General features: G+C 35.0%; 1 long non-coding RNA gene and 2 pseudogenes across 3 annotated transcripts in view; 2 read left to right on the top strand and 1 right to left on the bottom strand.

Annotated features, from left to right (window-relative positions):
• Nucleotides 1-25,166, top strand: part of LOC145814372 (pentatricopeptide repeat-containing protein At5g56310 pseudogene) — a 35,420-nt pseudogene extending 10,254 nt beyond the window's left edge. The window contains exons 2-5 of one of the 2 annotated variants that reach the window (XR_014357669.1): nt 3,816-3,880; nt 14,364-14,632; nt 15,037-15,356; nt 25,043-25,166. The product of XR_014357669.1 is annotated as a pentatricopeptide repeat-containing protein At5g56310 pseudogene, transcript variant X2 (transcript). Of the gene's footprint in view, nt 1-3,815; nt 3,881-14,363; nt 14,633-15,036; nt 15,357-15,438; nt 15,668-25,042 lie in introns of those variants that run through there. The other variant, XR_014357668.1, reaches the window with a different exon arrangement.
• On the top strand, nt 5,657-8,288 carry LOC145814053 (uncharacterized). The gene is made up of 3 exons (XR_014357510.1): nt 5,657-6,125; nt 7,226-7,279; nt 8,045-8,288. It is a non-coding gene; the product is annotated as an uncharacterized LOC145814053 (long non-coding RNA).
• Nucleotides 23,378-25,349, bottom strand: LOC145814161 (uncharacterized; annotated as a pseudogene).
• Nucleotides 25,350-25,750: the final 401 nt, after the last annotated feature.

The following is a 25,750-nucleotide window of genomic DNA, read 5'->3' as shown; positions in this document are numbered from 1 at the left end:
CTCCAAACCGGTTTTCCATCTACATTTCTTGCATGCAATGGCTCAAATTACACATTTACACATGCTAACATGCTACTAATACTAGATTACAACATTAGGAAGTTCAATTTCATGATTTATCTACATGCATGTCCCAAAATATCTCAAACCCATCATCAACATGCTCAAATTCAAACATTCAAGACTTATACTCCCATGATTTGTACATGCATGTGGGAGATGCTCATCATTCTCAACTTAGATGGTACAAATGGTGATTACAACATGAGCTTTAACCAAAACTCTAAATGAATCATGTGTTTCAAGCTCAAACATGCAATTTCAAAGTAATTTCTTACATGCATGAGTTCCAAGACTTCAAACTCAACAAAAATCAACTTATTACATGCTCTTGATCACAAACAACCCTTGAACTTACAAGATCACAGTTTCAAACTTATGAATTCAAGACCAAAAGCTTACCTAGAGGCTCAATCTTCCAAACTATAGCAATTTCTTGAGTTTAATCTTCCAATTCTTCACAATTTTGAGCCAAACCCCCACTCTCCTCTTTTCCCTCTCTCTAGCCGACTCCCCTCTCTCTTTCTCACGTTTAATTCAGCCAAGGAGAATAATAAAGAGGGTATTTGAGTGTATAGAGCCTCACTAAGTCATAATATAATAATATAGAGTAATTGGGTACTCATTTTACCAACTTAATCAACTTAATCTGGTCCAAATCAATTTTTCAATTAAATTTCACCGTAGGCTCTAAAAATTATGCCAATCACTATGGCGTAATCAATTTCAGGTTCTGTGGCCGATAAGGCCCTCAATTAAATTTCCAAAGCTAATTATTCGAACAGATATTCCTACGGTGAACAGATAAAACTTCAAAATCACATATATTCACATAATGGCACACAAAATCATTCTCAACACATAACCATAAACAAATTAGGGACCGATTTATCATAATACAGAACAGGGGTATCACAGGTGGCCAAGGGTTTTACTCAGACTTATGGAGTAGACTATCAGGAGACATTTGCATCGGTTGCTAAGATGAATTCTGCCAGAGTCCTTCTCCCCCTTGCCTCTAATCTTGACTGGCCTCTCCATCAATTTGATGTAAAAAATGCTTTCCTCCATGGAGATCTGACAGAAGAAGTGTACATGGACATTCCCCTGGCTTTGAGGATGTTAAAACCACAGGAAAGGTGTGTCGATTACGTAAGTCACTTTATGGCCTTAAGCAGTCTCCTAGGACTTGGTTTGAGAGGTTTACTCAGGCTATGCTGAGATATGGTTTCAAACAAAGTCAAGCTGATCATACTTTGTTTGTGAAACACTCCTCACATGGTAAAACGACAGCCCTCATTGTCTATGTGGATGATGTTGTACTCACAGGGGATGATGTTGAGGAGGTTCCTCGGTTAAAGGAGTATTTAGCTAATGAGCTTGAAATCAAAGACTTAGGCAAACTGAAGTACTTTCTAGGCATTGAGGTTGCTCGGTCCAAAGATGGTATCTTCATATGTCAACGAAAGTATGTGCTTGATTTGCTAAAAGAAACTGGAATGCTTGGAAGTAAAGCATGTGATACACCATTAGAACCCGGACTAAAGCTTAGTGAGGATGAAGGAGGCGAGCCTGTAGACAGGGGGAGATACCAGAGACTAGTGGGTAAGCTTATTTACTTATCCCATTCGCGGCCTGATATTGCTATTGCAGTGAGTATGGTTAGCCAGTTTGTGCATGCTCCGCGTGCAACTCACTTAGAGGCGGTTATGCAGATTCTAAGATACTTGAAATCTTCTCCGGGTAAGGGTCTTTATTTCTTAAAGCATAGTCATCTCAGTGTGGAGGCATATACAGATGCTGATTGGGCTGGCTCAGTAATTGATAGAAGATCCACCTCTGACTATTGTACTTCGTTGGTGGAAATCTAGTTACTTGGAGAAGCAAGAAACAAAATGTTGTTGTGCGGTCTAGTGCAGAGGCCAAATTCAGAGGTATGGCTCAAGGTGTGTGTGAGCTTTTATGGATTCGATTATTATTGCGGGATTTAGGGATTCATCAGACAGATTCTATGAGGCTATACTGTGACAATAAGGCCGCCATTAATATAGCCCACAATACGGTTCAGCATGATCGGACCAAGCATGTGGAGATTGATCGGCATTTTATCAAGGAAAAGCTTACTAGTGGCGCTATATGTATACCTTTCGTGCGGTCTAGGGATCAATTGGCTAATGTTCTTACCAAAGGATTAGGGATGAAACCGTTCCGTGCCATTCTCGACAAGTTGGGCATGAGAGATATTTTCGCACCATCTTGAGGGGAAGTGTTAGAATGTGTTAGGATATTTCCCATTTTTATTCATTCAGTCTCTTTATTTGCTGTAATGGGCCTTTATTTAGGCCTTAACATATGTTTATGATTTAATATAAAAGGGTATGATTAACCACTCATACCCTAATCTTTTCTCTTCTAAAATTAACAAAATGTACTTAAAAACATTTTCAAAACTTGCTGAAAACAGGGGTCTCGCTCGAGCGGACATGCAGAATGTGCTTGGTCGCTCGAGCATAGAATCCTTCGCTCGAGCGATCTGCAAAAATGTGAAAAGTACTGGTTATTGAAAATCTCCGCTCGATGCTCGCTCAAACGTGAGACACAGTTCTTCGCTCGAGTGCAAGTCTCGTCGCTCGAGCATGCTTCTGCACATGCAAAATTCTGAGAGCTTGCAATTTACGCTCGAGCTAGCATTCCGCCGCTCGAGCGAAAGTCTGAAAACAACGGTGGTCGCTCGAGCATGGAATCCCTCGCTCGAGCGAGGAAGCCAAATTCTGGCTTTTCCAGATTTGCTCCCAAAGCTCAAACCATGGATTTAATATGCCAAAACTCATCCTTTTGGGCCAATTCTCTGGAAAATACTTAGAAACTCATAACACAACATATTTGAAGATCATTTCATAAAATCAAAGCTCAAAAGCGTGTAAACTTTATGAACATTACAAGAACATGACGCGCATGAGTTCTCTAGAACTCCATTACCTCAAAAGCATGATCAAATGCAAGATTCAACTCAAAAACGTGGTGAATTTCTAGAGTACAACCATAATATGACCATGCATGTGGAAATTTTCATAAAAACAATCTCGAAATTCAAAGATATGGACATGCATGCATGGATTGGCTTAGCTTCCCTAGATTCTAGCTCAATTGCCCCATGAATTCACCTATTTCATTTATATACAAGTCCTAGATGGCTCCATTTCAAGATTAGAAGGTTGAGCTCTTACCTAGGCTACTCAATCAAGCTTCACTTAAGCCGAATTCTTGAGCAATGAACAATTCTTCAAAGTTTGTTCAATTTCCTCTAAGTTTTCAAGCAATACACTTGTTGTATTCAATTCTCTCCTACTCTCCTCTCTCTCTCTCTCGTTTGTATACAAGGAGATGGTAAAATGATGGTGTCAATTAAGCATGAAGACAAATAGTCTTGTAAGACCCACTAACGGCAACCATGTAATTTAACTTGACTTAAATTAATTAGCATTATAAATTTTAATTTAATCATCCCAAATCGAATTTCAATTAAACTTACCATAATATTCTATAATTCCTAACTAGCATATAACACAAGTCAATTTCTGAATCGGTTGCCGATAAGGCTTTCAATTCCCAATTTGAAATCAAAACATGAACAGATTTTTTCTACTTCGAACAGATAGAAATGCAATCTAAACAACACACTCATGTAATCAGTTTAGGATATCATTTTAATCAATTACTTATCATGCTAAATCACGATTTAACGCTAATCATAGGTGAGGGTTGTCACATCTATGTTACCGGCGTGGATGATTGAACTCATTCTTCTCATTCGCCAAAGGTATGTGAAACTCTTCTTTCTCTCTCTATATTGACAGACATATATATGTATCTATATGTATCTCTTATCATCTATATCATAATTTTTTTGAATAAACAAAGAATAACACATTCTCAACATAATTTTGGTGGTTTTGATCTTCTAATTAATTGGGTTTGTAATTTTTGGTGCTAATTTTGAATGTTGAAGTTCAAATTTTGGTCCTCTGTTTTGTCAAATTTTTGTTCTTTGTTTTGATCTTCTAATTTTGAATTTTGAAGTTCAAATTTTGGTCCTTTATTTTGATCTTCTATGTTTTCATTTTTGGGTTTTGTTTATTTTGCTACATAGTCTGTATATGGATGCACAATTTTACGTTTGTGTTTGTAAATTTGTATTTTCTTTTTGGCATCTCATATTGGATATGATGTTTGGTTTGGATAGAATTATTGATGGCTTAGGATACTTCTATTTTAGAGGTGCTTGGATTGAGTGATTTGATGAGAAATAGTAAGAAATTAAGTGAAAGTGAACTCCTTTCTATCTTGAATTATGAAGTTATGCATGATGGAACTCAAGACTGTTAAATTATGTAGCATACTGATGGAAATATAATACTATATACACAGCAGAAAATAATATGGATTCAGACAAACCTTGTTGGTAAACAGATTGCACAATGAATCCAGCTTAGAAGGTGAATCACGTACTCTTGAATAATCTCCACAACAATGGAGTAAAACTACTAGAGTTTTACCCACACCAATCACAGTACAAAGGCAGAATAGTTTATGGGAAGAGAGAACGTATGTTTCTTTTTGTTATTTCAAAAACTGAATTCAAGATCTATTTATATGGGAGAGTTAGGAGACCCATAAGATAGATATATTATCCCAGATAATATCTATCACATATCTATAATATCTGATCAATAATTATCATATATTATATTAACAATTATCCCATATCAAGATTATCCCATATCTTGATATATATATATATATATATAATCTGTTACTGATATTTGGATCTCTCCTAATTGGGTCATGCCACCATGGGCGACCCAATTGAGTCTGGGTTTTAAACCCAACCCAATTTCCAACATCTTCCACTCAAACATGCCTTGGCATGACACCGCGCCTTTTATATCTCAATCTACCCAATAAACGCAATCATACTTAGCCAATGGACCGTGCCACCGTTGAGGATACCTGCATGTGGGAGCTCTACACTAGGAACTCGTCACGAGCCAGTATAGAGGCATCAACCTAAAGATAGTATCTCATATGCCCTAGATCCATCTAGTTACACCGAGTCAAGCATCTCTGATCCCTCAATGAACAAGCTTTACTCCTCCAATCATGCTATGTATTCACACCCAATCCGCGTCCCATATAGAGCGATGTGAGTTGTCGACAGTGAATATAGAGCAGATGTGTAATTCTAAACAATCTTCCTTTCGCCCTCATGTCACTTAGTTCGAAGTTAATTGCTTTCCTAGACATGTTCCTCAAAGTCGAATCATACATGACCATGGGCAACATACCAAAGTAGCTAACATTGACTTCTTACTTTATGACATAGTCTGAAAGTTGCGAAGGGTATAGTATAAATGTCAAAATTTAAAGCATATTTTTGACGTATTTAGACTTACACGATGAGGAAAAATTGGGATCCTTTCTCTCACCTCACTAATTGGTCGCCAAGCACATGTAGTATGAATACATGCTACAGTGGAGTTATTCTTCTAAAGAGTGATGTCATCCTCAAAACACCGTACTGTGAGAACCCGAATATAAAAATTAAGTAAATAATTAAATAATAATATTACAATCTCAAATATTTTGATGGTGAATTCTAAAGTGCAAATTAAATATTTGGAGGGTCTTTTAATTAATTTTAAAAACCTAAAATAAAATTATGGTGAAAGTATTTAATTTAGAGGCAAGATTTATTATAAAAATATATATATAGAGAGAGAGGAGGGTGTGACTTGAACTCTAGACCACAAGGTTAATATATAAAACCCTTACCATTTGAGTTGCATGTAACTTATATATATGTTTTGTATATTTATATATTTATTTGACCTATGTTGCCCAACACTAGTATAAAATAAAATATATACAAAACCTACAAAACCCTAACTCTCTTATTACTTTTCAAAACAACAACAGCCCTTTGGGTTCCTAGCAACAGCCGTGAGTCATTGAGGGAGAGAGAGACAAAGAAGCTTGTGGCAATCAAGGAGGGAGAGGAATTCTAGGTAACCAATACTTTGTGGGTAATTTAATTGTTTATTCTCACTTCTATTATTATTTTTTGATCTTCTATAGTTGAGTTCGTGAAATGCATGGTTGATCATTCAGGTATATATTAATTTATGGGCTGGTGTGAAGGGAAGTTTAGTATATCAAACTTGGGTTATGGGAAATAATGATGGAAGAAGAGGTGCTGTGTGGTTGCGTGAGTCTCATTGTGGATGAGATGTGGCATTATTTTTTTGTGTGTTTTGTTGGCAGTGGACTGGTGCCCTTGTTTGGTATAGGTCTAGATATAATGTTTAAGGTTCAACACATTCATGCATAAAGATTGGGTATTATTCAAGGAAAAATTCTGTGCAGAATCATAGACTTTAAAAATCAAGAAACCATACCAAACGAATGAATTTTAATCTGAAATTTTTACAGTAGATTAATTACATATTGAATTGCATATCTGGTTTTTTTCATAATTTTTGGGAGTCAAAATCCATATAAATTGAGGTATTCAAATCTGTCCAGAAAACCAGTCCAAAACAGGAAATTCGGGAGTATTGTTCTCTTTGGGTATAAATCCAAAAATTATCAAATTAGTGTCATTAGAACCGGTTACGAGTCTAGTTTCGTACGTTTTTGGCCTTGCATTGATTGCTCGTGTATATTAAGAGAACCATCAATTTCTTTAAAGTGCTGCAGAAAACAACCTGTTTGGATATAATAAATTGTAGAAAATTATTTTGATAAGCAAATCAAGTGAAACCAATTGGGTTTGAAACTTAGGATATATTAGATCATATCTGGAGGTTATTGGAATTTTTCAAATAGCGTGGAGTGGATTTTGTAATTTTCAAAGTTAGCGAATAGGTTGGGAAGGCTTGTTTGAAATTCTGTTTTATCTTAAAGTCACAATTAATTAAGTTTCGATCGGAGCCTATGTCTTGGGTGATTTTAGACCTTGAAGAACATAAACTTAGGTAATATTTAAGAGTAACGGTGAGTTGGGTTGAGCCGTGTTAGTGCGCTTTAGTTTGAGGTTACTTAGTTCCCATTTTTTTTTTAGTATTTTTAAATTAGTTGTGACGTGTAGTTTTTATACTTGGTTCAGGGCTCTAGTTGGACTTTTACACTCTATACGAGGATTATATTATTTGGTTTTCAGGTGAGTAGTTTCATGCTACATATTTTTATAAATGTTCCCCTACCCTGAACTGTTGGAAAAATTAAATTGTTGTTTCATGATTAAACTGTTTTGATAAATTATTATATTATTAATGGAATCAAATTATTTCTGAAACATGTGTGAGCTTGGCATACTGTAAACTATTTGTTTTGGTCTCATGCTTATAATGATGAACTACCATGTTTTACGAAACTGATGTGTATTGATTATTGGGACCATGTGTGTATTTAGTCCAGGGAAATTATTCCACTGTGTGTGGTGACTCTGGCCACTAGGGAACAGATCCGGGTTGGGCCGTGATGACTCTAGTGCTCAACGATTGTAAGGAACAGACCTTTAAAAACAACTAGGTGACCTTCAATCGGATCGTCTTTGAGAAAAGGCCCAGGTGCCACCCTGAGGATGACTCTTAGTTCGGTATTGGATCCAACGGGGCTTATAGCCTGAGAAATGTGTGGCAGATTATTTGTTTTTATTGGTACCCAGAAAATTATTGGTGTTCATGTTATAATCTGTTTTAAGTGGAAAATGTCGTTTATCATGTTCTTGCGAGACATGAGTATTTTAAGTGTTGATTTGTGGAACCTTCTTTTTGAAACAGATTGTATTTACCAAACTGTATGCCAATCTAGTTTCTGTGATATATATCTTATTTTGGAATTGAACCCTGTTTTCAAAACTGTATTTACTATCCATGTTGCTACTCACTGAGCTATCAGCTGACTTAGTTTTTATCACTTCCAGGTGTTAGAAGGACTTAGAGTGGACTCATGGCATAGCGGGGACTCAATTGCATGGACCTCTAGGGCATTCCTTTAGTTTAGAGTGTTATGTCAAGTTTGTGCATATTTATATTTATTCTTATCGAAGTTCATTTAGGATTATTTTTGATATGTGGGTTGTTTATATCCCATAAGTTTGGATGGTTTTTGATTACGGTTGATTTTGCCGTTTATAATTGTGACATGTCTGGATTGAGTTTTGGTTATTTATTATTGGACTATTGTTCAGTTGTTCAATGTGATTGGATTCGTGTTTAGGCTTACGTGTGCCTTGGGCTAAGTCCCTGTGGGCCACGGCCGGTCACGCCCGGATTTGGGGTGTGACACGTACAAATCTTAGTTCAGTCACTAACTAGCGCACATGTCGCTTTTCAAGCGCCTAACTCGAGTTCTTTATTCAGCTGTTATCCGGGCGCTAAAATGAGATATCGCATCTGGCCATCATCTATAGGCACGACATGGAAAGTACATATTCCTATCCATGGTCGGTCAAGTAACATGACCTCATCTTGGTAAACCAAGGTGACTTTAGCTGTGGATGATCTAAGTTGGAAGCAACTCCCACTATGATCTAACAACCATATATCTCATTTTTGCTCGCTCCATCGAGCGCCAAAAGCGATTGCTCGTGTGAGTGAGTCAATCTTGCCTATTAACATCAATCAACAAATCTGTAGGTGCTCTTTCACAAGTCATATCCAAACATAGAAAAATGAATAGAACAAGCATAAATACTGATTGCATAAATAATATCCCAAACATTGGAAAGTACATAAGTAATCATCCAAGTTAAAAAAAACACATAAGCATCACTACCATCTATGTAAACCCAAAGACCTAACATGAGTACAATGAGCATCTCTCGAAATGGGTTTGGTCAGTGGGTCCGCAACCATGCGACTAGTAGAAATGTGTTTTAAGACAACTTGCTTCTGCGCCACTATTTCTCTGATGAAGTTAAACATTATGTCTATATGTTTGGTTCTTCTATGATACTTAGGATCTTTGGCATAGGCGAGTGCAGCCATGCTGTCACAATGAATAGTGACAGGGTCTGTGGCTTCTGAGACTACTCCCAAATGCTGTAAGAACCTTCGTAACCAAACAGCCTCCTGTACGGTAGCTAAGCATGCCACAAACTCTGCCTCCATGGTAGATAGGGAAATACATGATTGCTTCTTACTGCTCCAGGTAATGGCTCCACCACCGAGCATGAAAGCATATCCAGATGTGGACTTCCGCTCATCTATATCACCGCCCCAATCAGCATCACTGTAGCCAACTAGGCGTAAATCCGTACTCTGGTAACAAAGCATATAATCTGCAGTCCCTTTGAGGTAACGCAATATCCTCTTGACTGCATTCCAATGAGTAGGTCCTGGATCGAACTGGTAACAACTTACCAATCCCACTGCATAACATATATCTGGCCGAGTACACATCATAGCATACATCAAGCTTCCAACTACATTAGCATAGGGTACTTGGGCCATCCTTTCTTTTTCTTCTGGAGTCTTTGGTCTCATATTAAGGCTTAGGCTCTCACCTTTAGCTAAAGGAGTGTCAACAAGTTTGCAGCTTTGCATTCGAAATCGCTCTAAGATATTCTTAATGTAAGTCTCTTGAGACAAACCAAGAAGTCTCTTAGAGCGATCTCTCAGGATCTTAACCCCGAGTACATAGCTAGCTTCACCCATGTCCTTTATCTCGAAGGTTGAGGACAACCACTCTTTGGTGGCGCCAATCATCTCCTTATCATTTCCGGCCAATAGTATATCATCAACATATAATGACAAAATCAAAAAACTATCCTTGGATTGTTTAACATACACACAGTGGTCTTCATCGATCATGGTAAACCCATCGGTGATAATTGCTCGATGAAATCTCAGATACCACTGTCTAGATGATTGCTTTAAACCATAAATAGATCTTTGAAGCTTGCAAACTTTGCGCTCCATTCTAGCTCCAAATATCAGTAACAGATTATATATATATATATATAAAGATATGGGATAATCTTGATATGGGATAATTGTTAATATAATATATGATAATTATTGATCAGATATTATAGATATGGGATAGATATTATCTGGGATAATATATCTATCTTATGGGTCTCCTAACTCTCCCATATAAACAGATCTTGAATTCTGTTTTTGAAATAACAAAAAGAAACATACGTAAACTATTCTGCCTTTGTACTGTGATTGGTGTGGGTAAAACTCTAGTAGTTTTACTCCATTGCTGTAGAGATTATTCAAGAGTATGTGATTCACCTTCTAAGCTGGATTCATTGTGCAATAAGGTTTGTCTGAATCCATATTATTTTCCGCTATGTATATAGTATTATATTTCCATCACATACCAAGAGCAAAATTAATGGAAAGGGGGAAAGCAAACTAATTTCTTTGTGATTTGGCAACTTAAATTAGTTCTTGCCTCTTGCTTGAATAAAGTATTTCTACTCTTTCTGAGAACTATCGTTTGTGAACAGGCTTTTGTAGTAACTTTTTGGCTTTTTGGCTAAAATATAATGTAAAAAAAACTAATATGTTTGGGATGACTTTTTGATTTTTTACGAAAAGATGTGCAAAAAGTAGAGAGAAAATGAAATTTTAACTTTTTGGTATATGTTGTTGGTTTTTTGGTTTTTTGATTTTTTTTAGTGATTTTTTGGTTTTTTGGCTAAAATCACCACTTGCCAAACGAGGCATTATGTTTGGTTGCTTATGTGGAGTTCTGTCTTTTGAACCTGCATCACTTGTTTCTGAGAGTTGTGAAATATAAGATATACAATTGTCTACTCGCATTTGTTTTGAAGTTGGGTTGGATGCATTCGTGCTTGGAACTCAAATTGCAGAATAAGGTTACTACAGGACAAAGAATCCAGAATTAGAATACTTACTTACCAATCTAAAGTTCCTTGATCATGTATATTTTTTGAAACAAGATCAATAAACAAGAAGCCAAAAAACCATTGGGAAAAACCCTCGTGAAGAGAAAGAGGATCCGTTGTACTTGAGCTTGTAACTTCAGTGGAGTACTTGTTGTGAGAACCTGAATATAAAAATTAAGTAAATAATTAAATAATAATTTTACAAATCCCAAATATTTTATTATGAATCTTTAAGTGCAAATTAAATGTTATTGGAGGATCTTTTAATTAATTTTAAACCTAAAATAAATTTATGGTGAAAGTCATTGATTGAGAAGCAAGATTTATTATTAAAAACAAAAAAAAATAGAGAAGAGGGTGTGACTTGAACTCTAGACCACAAAATTAATAAGTTAGACTCTTACCATTTGAATTGCATGTAACTTATATATGTATTTTGTATATTTATCTATCTATTTAACCTAAGTGTGCCCACAACTAGTATAAAATAAAATAAACACAAACCCTAACTCTTGTTATAATTGTTTTCCACAACACTAGCAGCCCTAGCAGCCGTGGGTTTATGAAGAAAAGAGAGGGGTTTTTCAATCATCAAGATTATTGTTGTAGCCAAGAAGGAGAGCTTTGGGTGTGTTGTGCTGTGTGGCTTCCTAGGTTTTCTTCTCTTCTTTCTTTGTTCTTTATCCTAATAATATTGTTATTTAATTCATTGATGAAGAGATTGTAGGTGTATGTATTTTGTGTATATATATATGCTGTTAAGAAATCTAAGGAGTTAAATTCATGTATAAAGAATTGGTGTGAATCTTAGTCCAAAAATTCTGCACATAATCGCTAACTTTAAAAATCAAGAAACCATATCAAACGGATGAATTTTAATCTGAAATTTTTACAGTAGATCAATTACACATTGAATTGCATATCTGAATTTTTTTCATAATTTTTGGGAGTCGAAATCCATATAAATTGAGGTATTCAAATCTGTCCAGGAAACCAGTCCGAAACAGTAAATTCGGGATTGTTGTTCTCTTTGGGTATAAATCCAAAAATTATCAAATCAGTGTCATTAGAACCGGTTATGAGTCTAGTTTCGTACGTTTTTGGCCTTGCATTGATTGCTCGTGTATATTAAGAGAACCGTTAATTTCTTTAAAGTGCTGCAGAAAACAACCTGTTTGGATATAATAAATTGTAGAAAAATTATTTTGATAAGCAAATCAAGTGAAACCAATTGGGTTTGAAACTTAGGATATATTAGATCATATTTGGAGGTTATTGGGATTTTTCGAATAGCGTGGAGTGGATTTTGTAATTTTCAAAGTTAGCGAATAGATTGGGAAAACTTGTTTAAAAAAACTGTTTCATCTTAAAGTTATTTTTAGTTAAGTTTCGATCGGAATATATGTCTTGGGTGATTTTAGACCTTGAAGAATATGAACTTAGGTAATATTTAAGAGTAACGGTGAGTTGGGTTGAGCCGTGTTAGTGCGCTTTAGTTTGAGGTTATTTAGTTCATATTTTTTTAGTATTTTCTTAAATTAGTTGTGACGCGTAGTTTTTATACTTGGTTCAGGCCACTAGTTGGACTTTTACACTCTATTCGAGGATTATATTATTGCGTTTTCAGGTGAGTAGTTTCATGCTACATATTTTTATAAATGTTCCCCTACCCTAAACTGTTGGAAAAATTAAATTGTTGTTTCATGATTAAACTGTTTTGATAAATTATTATATTATCGATTGAATCAAATTATTTCTGAAATGTTTGTGAACTTGGCATACTGTAAACTATTTGTTTTGGTCTCATGTTTATAATGATGAACTACCATGTTTTGCGAAACTGATGTGTATTGACTATTGGGACCATGTGTGTATTTAGTCCAGGGAAATTATTCCACTGTGTGTGGTGACTCTGGCCACTAGGGAACAGATCCGGGTTGGGCCGTGATGACTCTAGTGCTCAACGATTGTAAGGAACAGACCTTTAAAAACAACTAGGTGACCTTCAATCGGATCGTCTTTGAGAAAAGGCCCAGGTGCCACCCTGAGGATGACTCTTAGTTCGGTATTGGATCCAACGGGGCTTATAGCCTGAGAAATGTGTGGCAGATTATTTGTTTTTCTTGGTACCCAGAAAATTATTGGTGTTCATGTTATAATCTGTTTTAAGTGGAAAATGTCGTTTATCATGTTCTTGCAAGACATGAGTATTTTAAGTGTTGAACTGTGAAACCTTCTTTTTGAAACAGATTGTATTTACCAAACTGTATGCCAATCTAGTTTCTATGATATATATCTTATTTTGGAATTGAACCCTGTTTTCAAAACTGTATTTACTATCCATGTTGCTACTCACTGAGCTATCAGCTGACTTAGTTGTTTACTATTTCCAGGTGTTAGAAAGACTTAGAGTGGACTCATGGCGTAGCGGGGACTCAATTGCATGGACCTCTAGGGCATTCCTTTAGTTTAGAGTGTTATGTCAAGTTTGTGCATATTTATATTTATTCTTATCGAAGTTCATTTAGAATTATTTTATTTTGTGGGTTGTTTATATCCCATAAGTTTGGATGGCTTTTGATTACGGTTGATTTTGCCGTTTATAATTGTGGCATGTCTGGATTGAGTTTTGGTTATTTATTATTGGACTATTGTTCAGTTGTTCAATGTGATTGGATTCGTGTTTAGGCTTACGTGTGCCTTGGGCTAAGTCCCTGTGGGCCACGGCCGGTCATGCCCGGATTTGGGGTGTGACACTTGTCATTCTGATTTGCTATCATCTGCTTTCTCTGTTAAATTGTGAAGGAATAAACATGAATGAAACACCCCTTAGCTTATTTGGATGACCTCTTCCTTATTCCTTGGAACAGTGTAACTTTTATGCTGATGCAATTTTCTTTGATAAAAAAGTTTCAAATGGTGCCAAGTTTCCCCTTCACTTATCATTTTAATAATTTTTTTCTCAAACATCATGTATTAATAAAGGGTAAATTACAAGCACACCCTTTGAGGTTTACTTAAATTACAAATTATCCCCTATGGTTCTACAAATTACATTATGCACCCTAAGGTTTCTAATGTCATAATAAATAAGTCATTTTATTAATAAATCATCAAGTTAATTAATAGTTTTTAATAATGTTAAATTTTATTTCAATTAATAATTCAGATAATTTTATTATTGTATAGGTGAACAGTTTGAAATTTCACTTTTTCAATTAATTCTGTTAAATAAAAAATTCTCAGGGAGGTATTTGTAATTTTTCAAATTACAGGGGGCAATTCGTATTCTAAGCAAACTTCAGAGGGTGTATTTGTAATTTACCCATTAATGAATCATGTATTTTGCTCTTCTATAATTAGAATTTTCCCCCAACAGAAGACGTGCTAGGCAAACAGAACTTGAAACATTGGAAGTGAATGTCTTTGTGGAGGAGGATGACCATATCGATGTGAATAATGATTATGTTGACGACGATGTCGGTGTGGAGAATGACGATGTCGATAATGATATTGGTGGAGGCTGACCTCATGGAGGACGATATTGGTGTGGATGATGATAACACATAACCAGTTTCGGGTGCTCCAGAGGATCCTTCGTTGCTAATTAGCTTTCGTAACCATGTTGTTGCTGTTTGGAAGAAAAAGGTATATTTTGAATTTTTTGCTAATTACCTTACATTTAAAAAAATATTGAATGTGCAAATGTATAAAAAGGGGAAATTTTCTAATTATAGAAAAGCAAAATATGTATTAATAATTTTAATAAATTCTAATAATTTTTTTTAATTTTAATAAATTAAATACATGTATTTAATATTTTTTTTTAATGTATTTAATTACATTTAAAAACATTTAATAAATGTATTTTGCTCTTCTATAATTAGAAATTTTCCTCTTTTTAAACGTTTGCACATTCAATATATATATATATATATTTAAATTGAATGTTATCTATGAAATTATGGTTTTTTTGCTGATATTGTATACATCAGTCATTTAATATATTCGAGTTTTTGCTAATATTGGATTTAATGTTTTTTTTAACATAGAAATGGTTAGTGGTGTCTCACATAAGAGACCAACGGCATCCAACAGAAGACGTGCTAGGCAAACAGAACCTGAAGTATTGGAAGTGAATGTCCCTGTGGAGAAGGATGACCATGTCGATGTGAATAATGATTATGTTGATGACGATGTTGGTGTGGAGGATGACGACGTCGATAATGATATTGATGTAGAGGCTGACCTCATGGAGGACGATATTGGTGTGGATGATGACAACACATAACCAGTTTCGGGTGCTCTAGAGGATCCTTCATTGCTAATTAGCTTCCGTAACCATGTTGCTGCCGCTGTTTTGAAGAAAAAGGTATTTTTTGAATTTCTTAACAACAAACTAATCATATGTACTGTATGCTTCAAATTATTTATATATTTTATGTAAAATGCAGGAATGGGAACCTCTTAAATGTTTGAATTGTTCTCGAAAGCTTGCCGAGTGGCCATGGATGTCACCAATAGTCAAAAATGCTAGGTGGAGACATTTAGTTGATCAGTTTGGTGTTAGTGTCCTTATTGATCACACATATCGGCATGGCAATAGAGTGGCAATATTTGCCTTTGTCGAAAGGTGGCATCCAAAGACAAATACATTTCACATGCCAGATGGTGAGATGACTGTCACGTCACGTTGGATGATGTGCGGACCATACTTGGCATTCCAGTCACTGGCAGGGCTTTGTCATGTCCTAAGTCAACAAGATACGAGGCTGCTGAACTAGTGAGTGCTACTTTGGGAGTGCCAGTGAATGATGCATTTGCATAATTAGTTTAATCTCGTGGGCAATCCGTGAAGCTAGAGTGGTTAAGAATCATATTTCATGAAGTTAAAGATACAGATGATGCAAATTTCATATAATACACAACCAAGCTTACTTGCTATATTTATTAGGTTGTACCCTCTTCGCTAACAAGAGTGGGACTCGAGTACCCGTTGCTTACCTGCACATGTTGACTAACATTGATGCTGTTAACTCATATGTATGGGGTGCTGCAGCTTTGGCATTTCTGTATAGGCAATTAGGACTTGCTAGTAGGGCTGGTGTTAAGCAGATTGCTAGTTACTTGAAGCTATTAGAAGCATGGATTTATGAGCTTGTTCGTTTAGGAAGGCCTCATCCAAATTTGTCCTATTTTGATGCACAACCTTGTGTTTGTCGTTGGAGTTCGCTGAGAGCTGGGGGTTTTACAGAAGACCACTTGCAGACATTATGAGAGTAGCTTGACATATTACGTGATAATGAGGTTAGGCATTTTATAATAGTGTCATATTGTAAAAAAAAAAAAAAAAAAAGGATTTTATAACTAACATTATGCATTGCATATTTGTAGATCGAGTGAGATCCATACCGTTTATGTAGGACACCATCCGCTTCATGAGATTGCATATTATATTGGATGTTTGAAATGCTTTAATATTGTTGAACCCTATCACCCCAATAGGGTTTTGCGATAGTTTGGTAGGGTCCAAACCATCCCACCAGCACCATTATCTCCTGTTCGAGCTACACGAGGCAGTAAACTAGGACAGTACAAAATCATGTATCAATACCATGACACGATATGGGTGCAATGGGAGAATCATGTGTTGTCCATTAACGCTCGTAGTGTGCTTGTACAGTAAAGCCCATCTGAATCTGTACGGGGTTACCGTTAGTAGTATGCTCGTGTTTCGCACCGGGTTGTTCAAAATCCTACGCATCACTCTCAGTTTGATGCACGTGTTCAACGTCCCGAGAATGATGTTAATATGGATCCTGAGTGGGTAAGCGAATTGTGAATTAACTTATTTCACTTTTAAGTGGTTCACATAAATCAAACACTAAGTACGGTTTTTATGAATTTCTTTTCAACGTAATGATGCTGCTTTCAGTGTTGGTGCTGCAGTCCATAGGCTCGGTCGTGATGAGTGTGTCTTGCGCCCTGATATGTTGTATGAAACCATTGGTAGGATGCTGCAAGTTCTTGATGGACAGAGTTTGGGATCTACATCGACACGTACAGAGCATCAAGTCTACTTTTGTAAACGTCGTAGGATGGACCATGCATGAGGAGTGGGATCTAGTTTTTTTTTTTTTGTAAGTCATAGATATGTGTTGACCGTGCATGAGAGTTGGGATCTAGTTTTTGTTTGATGGCATAGTTTTTATGAATGCCTAGCCCGTACAGAGTTTGGGATATACTTTTGTGTTGACCATACATGAGACTTCTGAAAGAAGTGGTTACTATAGAGACAATAGGAAGATCAAGAGGGAACGATTGAGGTTGATAGGTTCTAAAAAGTGTGGATGTCCATTTCTATTAAGGGGGGAAAAATTACCTACAAATGCTGAGTGGATGTTGCATGTCTTATGTGGAGTGCACAATCATCCATTTGTTGAACATCTTGAAGTGCACTCATTTGTTGGCAGATTATCTGCGGAAAACGCTAGACAAACCTATTTTTTCCAGCAACATAACACCAGAAAAATGTAAATTGTCTAATACCGTGTGACCGAATAGACACTTCACAGTGGGCTCCACTGACTTTGTTGTGGAGCAAATTGAAATTATCCAATTGTACGACAACATAATGTTGGGAAAAATAGTTTGTCTGGTAACACGACACTGGAATAATTGAAATTCATTAGCCATTTATTATCGAACAGGCCCAGTAGAAATTATTACCACATTATTTGGAAGGAAGTGGCTCTGTAAATGTATAGTAACAAAACGCTGGACAAACCAATTTATTTTGGTGTTACAACACTGAAGTTATGTAAATTGTTTCGCATTGTGTGACCGAACATGCACTTCAATGTGGGCTCCACTAGTTTTGCTATAAAGCAAACTTAAATTATCCAATTGAAAGGCAACATAATGATGGGAAATTTTTTTTTCTTTAGTAACATGGCACTAGAGTAATTCAAATTGTTTAGCATTGTATTACTAAATAGGCCCAGCACAAATTAAAAAACATTGTTTAGGAGAGAGTGGCTTTGTAAATGTATAGCAACAAAATGCTGGAGGGATCCATTTTTTCCGGCAACAAAATACCAGAATAATGGAAATTGTTTAGCAGTGTGCCACTGAACTGGCCCATAGCACTGAAAAAAACAATTTTACTTCCAGAAAATGGTACCATATCACTCCAAAACACTTTAATATCATTACAATGCATTACAAACAATAACAAATCTATATGTTCACCAAAATAAATTTTCATTAAAATCATCACATCAATATTGAATACAAAATAAATGTGAAATTGTTTAAAATTCATACAAAAGTATGACACTTCATTACTTGTCTAACCAAACATCTAGTTTATCAAAGATTCAAGACATCCACAAAAACTATGCCATTAGGCAAAAGTATATTCCAAACTCTCTTTATAACAATAACAAATCTAGTCTTCTTCCCAACGTCAGAAGCCCATTTAATTTATGTTTAACGAGTATTAAAAATCTAAACATAATAAATATATTTATACGTCAAATTATTAATAAAATCAATACAAATTAAAAAAAAGAAAATTTGTATTTGTAAAAGTCTGTAATGAATTCATGACTAGAGTGCACTAATAATGTAGTACTTGCGTTGTTGCAATGAGTATAAGTATAATCCTTCCAAGCAAAAAATAAAAAATATAAAAAAAATAAAACTGAAAATACATGGTAATGAGGAGTCGAACAAATTTAAAAAATCCGGCCTTATATTACCGGAAATGCATCTTTTATTCGGCAGCTACTAGAGTTATATTTTTTGTTCGGCATAGTGATGTCGGACTGTTATTTTGTTCGATTTCGAAACACCGAACAAAAGTCGAAGACTAGCCCAGAAAATCGAAACAAAAACCTACCAAACAAATAAAAATACTCACCATTTTACTTTTTTGATGGTTCTTCACCACCATTTCTTCATCCATTGCTTTCTTTGATGATCAAAACACTATGATTCTCACTTTTTGAAAAGAGATGTGTAAGAGAAAAGAAAAGTTGAGAAAGGAAAAAGAGGAGTAGAGATTGAAGACCAAGGGGTGTAAGGAGATAATAAAATATATTTAATTTTAATGTTTTGTCCTTAAAAGTAATTTCACACATGGACAAAATTGGAAGGAAAAACAAAAGAGTGATTCTACTTATACCACTATTTAACCTCTTTACATCCTCCATATGAGTGTATTTTTTTTCCCCCAATTTTATCCGTGTATGAAATTACCTTTAAGGACAAAATACTAAAATTAAATATATTTTGTTATCTCCTTACACCACTTGTTCTTCAATCCCCACTCCTCTTTTTCCTTTCTTAATTTTTTTTTCCCTTACACATCTCTTTTCAAAAAATGAGAATCATAGTGTTTTGATCATTAAAGAAAGCAATGGATGAAGAAACAATGGTGAAGAACCATCAAAAAAGAGAAATGGTGAGTTTTTTTATTTATTTAGTAGGTTTTTGTTTCGTTTTTTTAGATTAGTGTTCAACTTTCGTTTGGTGGTTCGAAATCGAACAAAATAAAATAGTCTGGCATCACATTGCCGAACAAAAAATATAAATCTGGTAACCAACTATCAAATAAAAGATAAATTTCCAGTAACCCCAAACCGAATTTTTTTAATTTGTTCAACTTCTCATTACCATGTATTTTTAGTTTCACTTTTTTATATTTTTGCCTGGAAGGATTATACTTATACTCATTATAACAACGCAAGTACTACAATATTAGTGGATTCTAGTCAATGAATTCATTACAGATGAGGTTTGTTAAGTTTTTTCTTATGAATATGATTTTTTCTTATTTTTAATTTGTATTGAGTTTTATTAATAATTTGACATATAAATGTATTTATTATCTTTAGATTTGTAGTAGTCATGAAGCATTAATTAAATGGACTTCTGATGTTGGGAAGAAGACTAGATTTGTCATTGTTATAAAGACATTAGATGCAGGAGGCAATGGCAGAAAACCAAGACTTACACTTGCTTGTGAAAGAAGTGGTTACTATAGAGACAACAAAAAGATCAATGGGGAACGATTAAGGTTGACAGGTTCTAAAAAGTGTGGATGTCTATTTCTATTAAGGGAGGAAAAATTACGTACAAATTACCCAAACAAATTGTGATAACATGTTTAATTGATGGATGCAAACAATAACATATTTTATGGATACTTTATGGATATTTGTACACTTGATGTTTTTATGAATAATTTTATGGATATTTTTTATGTATGATTTTATGGATGTGTATTTGATTTATGAATTTTTTTTTTATGGATGCTTCAAGGAAAAAATAAATCTTTCAATGTACAGCAACGGAAGCCTAAACAATTCTATTGTAGTTTGGCAACATGACACTAGAGTAATCACATTTGTATAACAATGTATCATTGAACAGGCATTTCACAAATGGCTCAAATTAATTTCTTGTTATCACCCAATTGGACGGCAACATAATGCTGAGAAAAAAATATTGTCTTGTAACATAGCACTGGAGTAATTCAAATTAATTAGCGTTATATTACTGAACATGCCCACCACAAATTAAAAAATCATTGTTTTTAAGAAAGTGGCTCTGTAAATGTATAGCAACAAGATGCTCGGGGATCTATTTTTTTCGATAGCATAACACCGGAATAATGTAAATTGTTCAGTACTGTGTTACCAAAATTAGTGGTGTAAAGAGATGAAATAGTTAATTTAGGATTAGTTTTGGTAATATATTGGGGGTGTAATGAGAATTACATTTTTTTTAATGGTGTAATGAGATGGAGGGTGTAAAGAGGTTAAATAGTGGTGTAAGTAAAATCACCCAAAAAAAATCTCATATACATGGTGTAATTAGATAAAGTAGTGGTGTAAGTAGAATCACCCTAGTTTAGTGAGAAATCCTTTTATTGGTTTTAAGAACATTTTGTTTCCAATTTTACCCTTCACTTTTTTTATCTGTTTGACTTTGTTTTTGACTAACTGTTCAAATTTATATCTATCTCTTTAAATTTTTTTTATCTGTTCAAATTTTTTAATTATCTGTTCAAATTTATATCTATTTGTTTAAAATTTTTTCCCTTATCTTTTCAAAATATATATATATATATATTTGTTCAAATTTTTTGACTATCTGTTTAATTTTTTTTCCCTTTATATGTCCAAATTTTATTATCTGTTGAATTTTTGCATTTACCTGTTTAAATCTATTTATTCCAATTTTATTATCTGTTCAACAACAATAACAAATCTATTTGTTGAAAATCTAACAACAATAAAAAAAAATCTCTATTGAAAACTATATCCCTTCCTATTATCTATTTGTTCTAAATCAACAATTCTAGTCGGTCTTTCCTCGCCGAAACACCACCTGTTGTCTGTTCAAAGCAAACATATGGATCTACAATAAGTTTTATCATCACCAACAACAACAACTGCTACACATCATCATCAACAACAACTACCAATAAAAAATAAAAAAAGAAAAAAAGGAGAGGAGGATTTGGATGATTATTGTACACACACGGAGATTATCCTTTACCAGATTTGAGCTCAAATCTTTAAAAGAAAAAAAAAAAAAAAAAAAAGAGATCTGAAAAAATCATAATCATATGTATATATATAGATAAGCATATATATATATATATATATTTCTCATATATGATTTCGAAAAATATATATAAACACAAATCTCAAGGATGATGAAACAAATCTATTTTTGAGCTTTGAAGATGATGATGATGACTCATATAGATCTGTTTTTGAGCTTTGAAGATGGTGATGATGACTTATAGCACTTTTTGACTGCACGATGACGAAATTGAGAGGCGGTGAGAGGATTTGAGAGCTGATAGGCGCAATGGCACCGTTGTTTCAGCCGCAGCAAAAGGACCGTGGACGGCGGCGAGATATACGGTTGGCAAGATCATCGTGGAGCGTATCTTGAGTCCCGACTAGCTACTTCGGCCGTGGCAAGAGGATGGTGGACGGTGGCGATATTGTCGTCAGAGAGATCTGAGTGAGAGAGGGTTTGGGACTGTCAGTGGATAAGAGAGAGAGAGAGAGAGAGAGAGAGAGAGAGAGAGAGAGAGAGAGCTGTGAGAGATAGTTTGGGAGTTTGGGACTGTGGTGTATACTATATATAAGAAAGGGTATTTGAGTCATTTCGTTTGAACTGGTCCTTTTGGACAAAGTGTTTCAGCGCCTGGACCTTTGGGCGAATAAAATTGAAATTTGGACTTTTGAACCGAATGCCCTTAAAATAAAATAAAATAATAAAAATAAATTTGATAATAAGTATTAAAGACAAAAGTAATATTTCTCCATGGTGCACCCACGTTTGGCATCACAATCAGGTATAGTGAATCACTTTATATGATCCAGCATTTTGAAATGATTGGGTAGATAAGGTATTTTGAGGTCTTGAAAATATGCAAAACTTGGAATTAATTTGATTGCCACATTGACCCCTGAATCAAATGGTATGGATGTTGAAGCCCCTCTCTAAGGGATATGGATGTTGAAACTGGAGTAAAGAAATGAAACAGGTAGAAGAAAGGGAAAAAAAAAGCTCTCTTAGAGATTTAATTCCCTGTTATTGGTGTACAGTGTCTTGTTCCTTCCCCTTCAAAATGTTGCTGACCTGCAAATTTCTGGGTGGGTGCCATAAAACCCACCGTTTACGGATGAACCGTGAATAAATTAATCTCTTCTAGGAAATGGTCACATAGCATGCTTCAATTCAGTTGGTGTTGGAGAAGGGTTAGGAAAAGATTTTGGTCAAGCAATGCTGCCTCATGCTTCCCATAAATCCTTACTAAGAAGCTATTTGGGCACGTAATGCTCGACATCTTTCCTCCACAACTCTTTGGAGTTCGGCATTATATTGATCAATTAGGTATCGGACTTCACAAATCATGTTTTTAATAGGCTAATGAAACACTTTTTATATAATATTTTTTAATTACATTAAAAACCATGAAACTTCATTTTTATCCTTGGTAAGTAGTATGAAGCATATATGCAAATAAAGTGGCTTATTGCCGAAAGGCTTCTATGAAAAGCGGCAGTTAATTCTCCCAACCTGTGCATGTATTACTATATCTATATGAACTTGATGCATTAAGATGTGCAGAAATATAATTTATCAAAAAAAAAAAGATGTGCAGAAATATAAATACATAGATACACATTTACCTAATGATAGCTGTTCAGCCACAACCTGGTTTTTTCTTCTTTCAAAATGTGCAGTCTCCCCAGTTCCATTAATTGGTGCAGAATTTCTTTAAATCACTTTATTAATTAGCTCATATAATAGTATTCTTATAGCCACATAAGTCTATACATGCTTGCTGGGAGTTTGCTTTCAATATATGGAGACTGTTGCTAACATTGAGGTTGTGTGAGGTTTAATGTCACCCGCTAGCAGACATTCATATGTGTGCATACTCGTGTGGATGAAATATCTTTCCCTAGGATATAGGATCATGGTATTTAGGTTTTGTAAAGGTTCAATCTGTCTTCCAGCCCGATCCACATGCTGTAAAATTGACAGGAGGATACTCTTGATCACTGAACTAGAATTATCAGCCAAGGAAGCTGCTTCAAAGCATAAAGCATAAAAGAAGTCATGCTCAAGACCCAAGCTTTGAAATCCCAATCCTAGAAGAGCACAGGCGCATAAAATCTGGATTTTCTGTTTAAGAGGATCGCATATCCCTGACCAAGGTGCAATAACAACAAATTGTAAGATAATGTACCTAAAATTTCATAATTTCATGGAAACCATTAGATGTTAATTGGATGCTAGAATTTCATACTTTTGCTAGAAGTTAGTGTAAATTGAACGTTGCTTGCGAAACAGTTAACTTAGTTTTGTGGTAAAAACATATAGTAGGGAGAAAAAAAAAGACATAGAGAATCAGTTAAGTGAGCTTCAGAATTCTCACCTGTGCTCTTTGTTTTTCCTTGTGATTGAAAAATGGACATTGCAAGATCCACTTGATTTGCTTTGTCCACTTGCAAATTTTGGTGTTGCAACTTCCCAGCTTCAGAGTATTGAGAAGAGACATGCACTTCTTCCTCTTCACTGTCTTTACCAATTTCAGTGGGCACCTTTTGATGAGGTGATTTTAGCTCTGATCTTGAGATGGAAACACCAAAATCTTCTATTACATCAATGATACTTCCACTGGCATCTGATGCAGAATGAGTGCTGGCCCAACTGTTTTTTAACATCAGAGCCTCTGAAGATTGTTTTTCATATGCTATCAGTTCCATTGTCATTCTGTTAACTGCACGTTCACCTTTTTTCTTCTTAACAACACACCACGTATCAGGTGGTGTAAAAGTACTACAAACCTGTTCCTCAATTGAAAAGTCATCTACCTCACGTTGTGCTTGTATCATTAATATGCCATCAATTGTGTGAATTGGAGAATTAGAGTTGGATGTAGAGTATTTATTGCTGAAATCTTTGAGCACTGTCGGCATAAAATCAGCCACCTCTTTTGATCTGGACCTTCCAACTGCTCCGTCAGTCAGTTTCTTCAGTTCATCATGCTTGATCTTTTCTTTGAAAGATTGTAATCATATACCTCATCATGTAATTGTTCCAGTAGTCTTTGTTGATAACTCTTATTGTTCTTCTCTGGTTTAGGGATTGCTAGAACTGGCTTATTCCGTTGAGTGTAACTACTAGTACCATATTCATTCTTATGTAAATTGAGGAAATTTTCAACATTAATGACTTTTGGGAAATTAAATTGGCGCGCCTTTCTGTTTTCATGTCCCTTACTGCGACTGAGGTGAACCTTTTTTTGATTTGATCTCCTTGGTGATTTGTCCTGTATTGGGAAAATGACCTTTTTTATATCAAATTCAGATTTGACTTGGCTGCCTTCTGTTTCATTGTCTGAACCACATTTCAATTTTGAACCAACCAAGCAGCTAGTTCTGGAAATACTGCTCTCTGAGTTGTATTCTGTCATACCTGTTATAGGTAAAGTAACAAATCTTCTCATTCTTGCAGGCACTCGGTCTGTTTCTTCTGAAGTTTGGTGATCTACTCCAGATTTTCTTGTACTGCAAATGGTGGACCTCATAAATCTTGGTAACGTTGATGAGGGAGCCACTGTGACATTTCCGATCTTTTTTCCAATTTCTTAGATTGTGGTGTACTTCAAGTTCAAAAGATAGATGGGAATCCTCCAGTTTCTTGCTGGAAGATGGTGGTATCCTCGTAAGATCTTCTAATTTTCATTTAACTTATTAATTTCTTGTATAGCTTTATGATGCTTATCTTCAATGCATTTCATGCTGTGCTGCAGACTGGTCATTTCAACTTCTTTTTGCACTTTTGTCTCCTACTTTTCAGCAGTTCATCTCATTGTCAGTATTGTGTATAAGTTATAAGGAGTGATGGAAAAAAATGGAAAATATAATCGAGGGAAGCTATGACGCACGGACACGGACACGGACAAGATATGGATACGCGGACACGCAAATTTTCAAAAAACAGGGACACGACACGCTGAGGGTACGTTCAATATAAAGAATTTTATTTATTTAATATATGTATAAAAAAAAATTTAAAAAATTAATATATGTTTAAAATTAATAAAAACAGTACCCACAAGATTTTAATAAAATTTGATTTTTTTTATAAAAAAAAAAAATAAGCATACCAAAAAAATAGAAAGGAAAAAAAAAGGCTACTAAGATAAAAAGAAAGAAAAAA

The sequence above is a fragment of the Camellia sinensis genome, unplaced genomic scaffold (genome assembly GCF_055761805.1).
Source record: "Camellia sinensis isolate YWXY unplaced genomic scaffold, ASM5576180v1 Unanchor1, whole genome shotgun sequence".
NCBI lineage: Eukaryota > Viridiplantae > Streptophyta > Magnoliopsida > Ericales > Theaceae > Camellia > Camellia sinensis.
Note: the sequence above shows the minus strand (reverse complement) of the source record. Positions and strands in the feature narration are given on the sequence as shown.